This window comes from Medicago truncatula, chromosome 7 (assembly GCF_003473485.1).
Source record: "Medicago truncatula cultivar Jemalong A17 chromosome 7, MtrunA17r5.0-ANR, whole genome shotgun sequence".
NCBI lineage: Eukaryota > Viridiplantae > Streptophyta > Magnoliopsida > Fabales > Fabaceae > Medicago > Medicago truncatula.
In genome coordinates this window covers 17924896-17932466 of record NC_053048.1, presented here as the reverse complement: position 1 = coordinate 17932466, position 7571 = coordinate 17924896, and the positions used below count along the sequence as shown (strand labels likewise).

Sequence of the window (7571 nt, the reverse complement as noted above, 5' to 3'; positions counted from 1 at the left end):
TTTTGGCCCCGCTGCAGGGGAGTAAACTAATTTAATTAACTCTTTCTTTGTGATTAGAACTTCTTCTTCTCCCTCTTTTCTTCTACTTCTTTCTTTCTTGGTATTACCATTAACTTCTTGGGTTCTCGATTTCTTATGCGAAGAAGTAAAAGTCTCGGAGAATTTATTCCTGAGATCGAAAGATATTTGCATAAGAAAAAGAGAGAAGCACAAAATAATATTGCTATGGCTGAACGCACTCTTAAAGAGTATGCTACTCCTTCAACGGAAGAGCCACAAGCTATTATCGTGTACCCAACGGTTGAGGGTAACAACTTCAAGATCAAGCCTGCAGTACTCAATTTGGTGCAGCAAAATCAGTTTTCTGGATCACCCACTGAGGATCCAAATCTCCATATTTCTTCCTTCCTTAGACTCAGTGGCACTATAAAAGAGAACCAAGAAGCCATAAGACTTCATCTCTTTCCCTTTTCCTTAAGGGATAGAGCTAGCGCTTGGTTCCATTCCCTAGAAGTCGGTTCCATCACTTCATGGGATCAAATGAGGAGAGCATTCCTTGCCCGATTCTTTCCCCCTTCTAAAACCGCCAAACTAAGAGACCAAATCACGCGGTTCAACCAAAAAGATGGGGAGTCTCTCTATGATGCGTGGGAGCGTTTCAAGGAAATGCTTAGACTTTGTCCCCACCATGGTTTAGAAAAGTGGCTCATAGTCCACACTTTTTATAATGGCCTAACATATACCACTAAGATATCTGTTGATGCAGCTGCAGGTGGAGCACTAATGAATAAGAACTACACGGAGGCTTATGCTTTGATTGAAGATATGGCTCAAAATCACTACCAATGGACCAACGAAAGAGCCATCACCGCCTCTACACCCTCCAAAAAGTAGGCAGGTATTTACGAGGTCTCTGATTTTGATCACCTTGCTGCTAAGGTCGATGCATTAACTCAAAAATTTGAAAAACTCAATGTTAATGCTGTCACACCTTCTCCTACATCTCCTCCTTGTGAAATCTGTGGTATATTTGGTCATATTGGTGTTGATTGTCAGTTAGGTAGTGCTACTAATAGTATAGAGCAATTGAATTATGCTCAATACAACCAAGGAACGAGGCCAAATCAAAAAATTTATAAAAACCCTCAAGGTTCCTTTGGACAAGTAGCACCACCTGGCTATACAAACAACCAGAGGGTGGCTCAAAAATCTAGTTTGGAAATTCTGTTGGAAAATTGCATGATGAATCAGAATAAACAACTCCAAGAACTAAAAAACCAAACAGGGTTTCTGAACGACTCTCTCTCCAAACTCACTACTAAGGTTGATTCTATCGCCACACACACCAAAATGCTCGAAACCCAAATCTCCCAAGTGGCCACCTCTTCTCAAACACCAGGAGTCTTTCCCGGTCAACCAGAAACAAACCCCAAGGCTCATGTCAACGCTATTTCTCTTGGGGGTAGTAAGTTAGAAGAGACCGTTGCTAAAGCCAAAAGTGTCAAGGGAGAGAGTATTAAGCTTCTAGGTGAGAAGGATGCGATAGAAAAACCACTTGACGAGAACAAAGCCCCTTCCCCATTAAGGCTCGTTAATGAGACATTTTTAAAAGACATTTTTTCAAAGAAAAAGGCTATAGAGCAAAATGAGACAATAGCTTTGACAAGAGAAAAAAGTGCAATCATCAAGAAGCCACCTCCAAAGCTTAGAGATCCAGAAAGTTTTGCCATCCCTTGTATGATGGGAGTGAAACCTTAAACCGAGCCTTATGTGATTTAGGAGCTAGTGTTAGTCTGTTGCCCTTACCCCTCTTTAAAAGGCTGGGAATAGGGGAGTTAAAACCTACTGAAACAACATTGAAGTTAGCCGATCGTTCTGATATCCAACCTGTCGGATATGTTGAGGACATCCCCGTTAAAATAGAAGGGATATACATCCCAACTGATTTCATGGTGCTTGACATAGATGAGGACAATGAGTACCCTATAATTTTAGGACGACCCTTTCTCGCCACTGCGGGTGCTATAGTAGATGTTCAGAATGGTAGGATTGTTTTTCAAGTGAGTGATGAGCTGATAGGATTTGAGTTGGAGAATTTTATGAAAGGTCCCGCTCTTTATTCTTGTAACATGATTAAAGGTCATGATGTGAAAGAACGCTCATTAGCGTCATCTACACAATATGACCTCTTTGGTCCCTTATAAGGACACTTTCTTAACGTCAAGCTAATGACTATAAAGAAGCGCTTCGTGGGAGGCAACCCATGCATTTAACTGCTTTTGTTTTGTTGTTTTGTTTTTAATTGTTTTGTAGGTAATTGTCCGAGTATGATTCGAGAAAACGGAAAATTTTGAAGCCAATATATCCAGAACCTTGGCACGGCCGTGCTAGACCTTGCCTTCCAAAAAACCATTCCACATTCCAGGAAGTTGGCACGGCCCGTGCTAAGGTTGGCACGGCCGTGCCCGACTCCAGGTACAGTTTTACCTCACCTTTCATCTTCTTCATCCCCCATTCTCAACCACATATATCTCTCATCCTTCCATTTTTCTCTAAGACCTCCATAACCACAAAACCTCAAACCTTCATATCTCCCTCAAAACTTCACCAATTCACACCATTTCTTTACCCCATCAATCACAAACACCATTCCAATCATAACACACCATTCAAAAACAACTTTCATCCATCCAAACCAAAATCACCCAAATTCGTCACCCCCATTAACCTAACCCAAAACCCACAAATTCATCACCAAACTCCACAATCCAACTCTTAAAACTCACTTAACCCTTAACCCCATCACAAAAGGTCAAACCAAGGTTAAGGATAATGGCATCTAGGAAAGGTGGAGCAAGCTCTTCCGGAGAACCACAATCAAAGAAGAAAACGCAAGCCAAGAATCATGGCATAATCTTCAAGGACACCAAGCAAAGGGACAGGTATAAAATTCTTATCTCTAAACCTTTACACCCTTGTCGATATCCCGATTCTTATACTTTGAGTGTGCTAGGACTAAGGGATAATGTGTTTAGCTTACTCCGAAATTTAGGATGGGTTGATATGCTTAGACCTATGAAAGGTTTTGAAAATTTCACTTATGAATTCTTAAGTTCTATTGAATTTACGAAGGATAAAGTGAACTTTGATAACCCCGACCATAGAGTCTCCTTCCGACTTTTGAATATGGATTACGAGATGTCTCTTGAAAATTTTTGTTTAGAGATGGACTTCGCAAATGCGGGGTTCATCCATGACTCTTGGAATCCAAATCTAAAGTCGGAAGACTATGACCCCGCTCTCTTTTGGAAACGCATTATCGGGTTAAGGCAATATAATCCTCGCAACAATAGGGCTAGTAACATTCACAACCCAGTGCTTAGATACCTCCAAAGAGTCATGGCTTGTACCATTTGGGGTAGAAAATAGGTAGGAACAACTAGGACGGATGAACTCTTTATGCTTTGGGCAATGCTTAGTAACAACCCCGTTCATACTTGCTTCTACCTACTTGATTACCTTTCCTCCATAGGTGCTAGACCTGATAATAGAGCTGAGATAGTAGTCGGTGGTATCATCACCTTCATCGCTAGGAAGTTTGGAGTGAGTGAAGCCAAAGGAATAAATCCAATTGAGGGCAACAATAGGCTTAATATTGAAACCCTTGTATCTATGAATTTCATTAAGCTTCATCCACCTATGACTTATGCACTTCAACTTCGTATACCTCTTTTGTTTCTGCTTCCTAACCCATCTCGGACTAACACCGAGGTGGAGGCGAATTTGTTGTATGTTGGTGATGGATTAGAGGTACATGAAGAGCATAATCAAGGAGAAGAAGACGGTGCAAACATGCACCATGAAGAGGAGCCCCCTGACCATAATGCCAACAATGAAAGATGGGCATGGATGCAAACTAAGGTACAAAGGATAAGCACCGAGCAACAAAGGCAAAGTGTTGAATTATCCGGGCTAAGGAATGATGTCCTAAGAGGCAACCGCATATCCGAAGAGAATAACCAAATGCTTCGGAACATGATGGAACACTTCCACCTCCAAGGTCCTCCCTATGGACCTCAATAAAAATGTGAGCTTTCCTCTTCCTCTTCTTCACCTTATCTCTCCAATCTCTATCTCCTTCTTCTCTTTCTTCTATCTTGAATCATTGAGGACAATGCTTCTCATAAGTGTGGGGGGAGCCTAATAAAGTGTCTTGAGTCGTAGTGTTTCCAAACTCCCTTGAACTTTATTCTTTTGTTTTGTTTTATTGTGAAAGGCATGATTAAGTAGCTTGTTTTTATTGAAAAATATCATGACATAAATTTTTATTGTCTCCTCTTATTGGTCGTTTCTTGTACATGAAAGTAAACTCTTGTGTTTTAAGTTCTCCTAATATACCCACATCTTGTTTTAAAGTGAATAAAATCTCCAATGAGAAATGCACAAGTTGCTTCCCTTGAGTAAATGTATGAATAGATATTTTAAGGAAATGCGTTCTAAATTTAGTGGTACGTTAACCTTTAAAAATTCTCAAAGTAAAAATAGTATAAGTTAGTATAAAGGAGTTAATAAAAAGCCAAGCAAAAATTTATCTCAAGGTTGCATTATTGAATCTAGATTGGGGAAGGAGGTAGGCCCTCCGACTTCCTACGTGAAGGTAATGTTATCTTGAAAAACTTTAAAGGCATCATTGAATCTAGATTGGGGAAGGGGGTAGGCCCTCCGACTTCCTACGTGAAGATGATGTTTTAAGGGGCACCATTGAATCTAGATTGGGGAAGTGGGTAGGCCCTCCAACCTCCTACGTGAAGGTGTTGTTCCTTAAATAAAGTACCCAAAACGTAATTGGCAAAAGATCAAAAAGATGACAAAAACTCCCATCTCTCTTATATGAATTGAAAGAAGAATTTTTCTTGGTTAATTTAGTACTAGGATTAGAACATGTTCCTCATTATATCTATCTTATACAGGAGCAAGAAAAGGGTTGGACTACACACACACACTCACCTAAGACTTGATTGTTGGGTTGAAAAAGGATTATAAGAAATGCTTGAGTTTGTGATTAGTGTACTCTTTGAAATAAAAGCCTTTGAGGAGACATGTGGTTTAATGTAATTGTCATATGATAATGTTATTTTATGCTACCATGTTTATGCCTTTTGCTTGAGGACAAGCAAAGATTCAAGTGTGGGGGAGTTTGATGAGTCATTTATTGCTTATTTTTATATGCTTTTTAGTTTAGTTTTAATTAGATTTTATTTTATTTTATATTAGTATTATTTCCTTTTTAGGATAGTTTACTACAAATTGTATTTTATTTTATTTCAGGAATGAATATTGGATGGATTGAGTCTTGGAGCAAAAGAAAGGGACTTGGAGCTGATTGAATGCGAAAATACGAAGATTCGGAGACAAAAATACGTCTCCCCCAAGTCAGAAGCTTGGCACGGCCCGTGCCATCATTGGCACGGCCGTGCCACCCTCCAGAGTCGCTTTTGCTGCTTTTGCTTAGATTTTAAGCTACTCTATTTTTAGCCCGAATGTAATTGCTTAGATTTTAAGTCGAATGTATACTTTCTCTCTTCTTCCCCATGTCTACGATGAACATGAGTGAGTAGACTTCTCCTTGTCTTGGGATTGTTGGATAGGTCTAAATGACATAATCCTAATCAAACCAAGCTCTAAGCCTTAATCTTATGTAACCCTAATTTCTTATCTAAATTCACCGCTTTAACATGGATCAACCATTATCAAACTGTGGAAACGAAAGTGGAGGGTTTGATAATTGTTTATCCATCATCTCAAATATCAATTCATAAAACGAAAGTGGAGCTTGGATATTCGAACAAGTGAATTTAGACAAGGATTGCAAAGGCAGCAAAATAGTCTTTGCAATCTTTGAGACATATAGTTTCGATCTTCAAGGGAACTAATAATAATCAAGTCAGCGAAATAGGCTTGGTTATTAGAGGAACCAAAATCTAATAGTAATCAAGTCAGCGAAATAGGCTTGGTTGCTAGAAGAACATAAGAGAAACTGTCTTGAGAAATTAGGTCTAACATAAAGTTATAAGCTTTTAGTTTGGTTTGTGAAGGACTTGTTATTTAGATGAAACCAACGATCCCAAGGCTCCTTTTATTATTATTATTATCTTTCAACGCTTGAAATCCCCAACTTACAATCCTTTTCTCCTCTAATCATTTTCAAAGGTTAATTGAATTAAACTACTCCTTGTCGGAACGATACTCTTTTCATACTACTTCGGTAAGACCGTGCACTTGCGGTTTTATCCCATCAGCAATCAATCAATAAATCACATTATAATCACTTAGCATTTCATAATATCACAGTTCTCAGTTAATATCCTAAATAGGTCTCATTAGTACCTAAAGTTCCTTTCCTAATCAATCCAAGCAACTCAGGTCTCAAAATCCTCAAATGCACTCAGTTCTAGAAGTGCTCGCGAGGCAAGAGCATCTGCTCGCCATGGCGAGTACAAGCCAGATTCCCAACTAAGGTTGTTCCAGGTTCAATCTTGTTCTAAATCATCATCTAATCTTTAGTAGACACCTAAAGGTACTCAAAGGCATCTAAGGTTCAACTCAAAAGTCAAAAACTCAGAATTCGACATGCTCTCTGGTCATGCTCGCGATGGCGAGTAGGGTTTCTCGCTGTGGCGAGCTACGACATGTAACTCGCGAGGCGAGGGGTTTTGGCTCACGTGGCGAGCGATGAACTTCATCACTCGCGAGGCGAGGATCATCGTTCGCCAGGGCGAGCGATGAATACAGGCTCGGGCAGAATTGCAGTTTTTACAAAAATCCATCAAAACTCTTGGTTTAAAGCCTAATTTTGATTCCTGAGTTCATTCTAGTCATAATCTAAGGTCAAGGGACGTTTTCTACAACAATCTAACAGTTAAACATCATCGGATCATCAATATCTCCTATTAACCCTAATTTCAAAACTTTTATAATTCAATCCTAACTTTGTTAATTGATCATCAGAATCATACTAATTAACATTACTGAATTATTAGTCTCACCCTTACCTTGTTTTGTAGAAATCGCAGCTCTCTCTTGGTCTTCTCCCTTCTATGGATTTTTCTCCCTTTTCTCCAAAAACAGTCGTACGTACTGACTTTTCTAAAACTAGGTCTATTCTTTCTATATCTCCTCCTAATATCTTATCTTATCTCACTTTCTCCCCCAAAACTCTCTAAAATCTCAAAACAGCCCTCAACTAAATATTTTATTTCATTTTCAAATCTTATTTTATTTAACAATAAAATAAGTCTCATAATCTCATCAAATCATCAAAACACATCAAAATCATCCAAATCATCTAAACCGTCATAAATCAACAAAACTCACACATATATTATATAAATGTAATATAATCGTCTAAACTCGATTAAATAATTAACTAAACGAAAGTGGGCGTTACAGGAAACCTAAAGAAGTCAGTCTTAAAGCCTGTTGTGAATGCATAAAGGAAGGTTTGAGAACCGTTTTTGTACCTGAAGGTGCTAAGGGTGAAACTGTTGTTCAGTCAGAACCTGAAGCTTCTA

The 7571-nt window shown here is 38.9% G+C and overlaps 1 non-coding gene across 1 annotated transcript; it reads right to left on the bottom strand.

Annotated features, from left to right (window-relative positions):
- Positions 1-588: 588 nt before the first annotated feature.
- On the bottom strand, positions 589-695 carry LOC120577223 (small nucleolar RNA R71). Its single transcript, XR_005643298.1, has one exon. It is a non-coding gene; the product is annotated as a small nucleolar RNA R71 (small nucleolar RNA).
- Between the last annotated feature and the right edge of the window lie 6876 nt (positions 696-7571).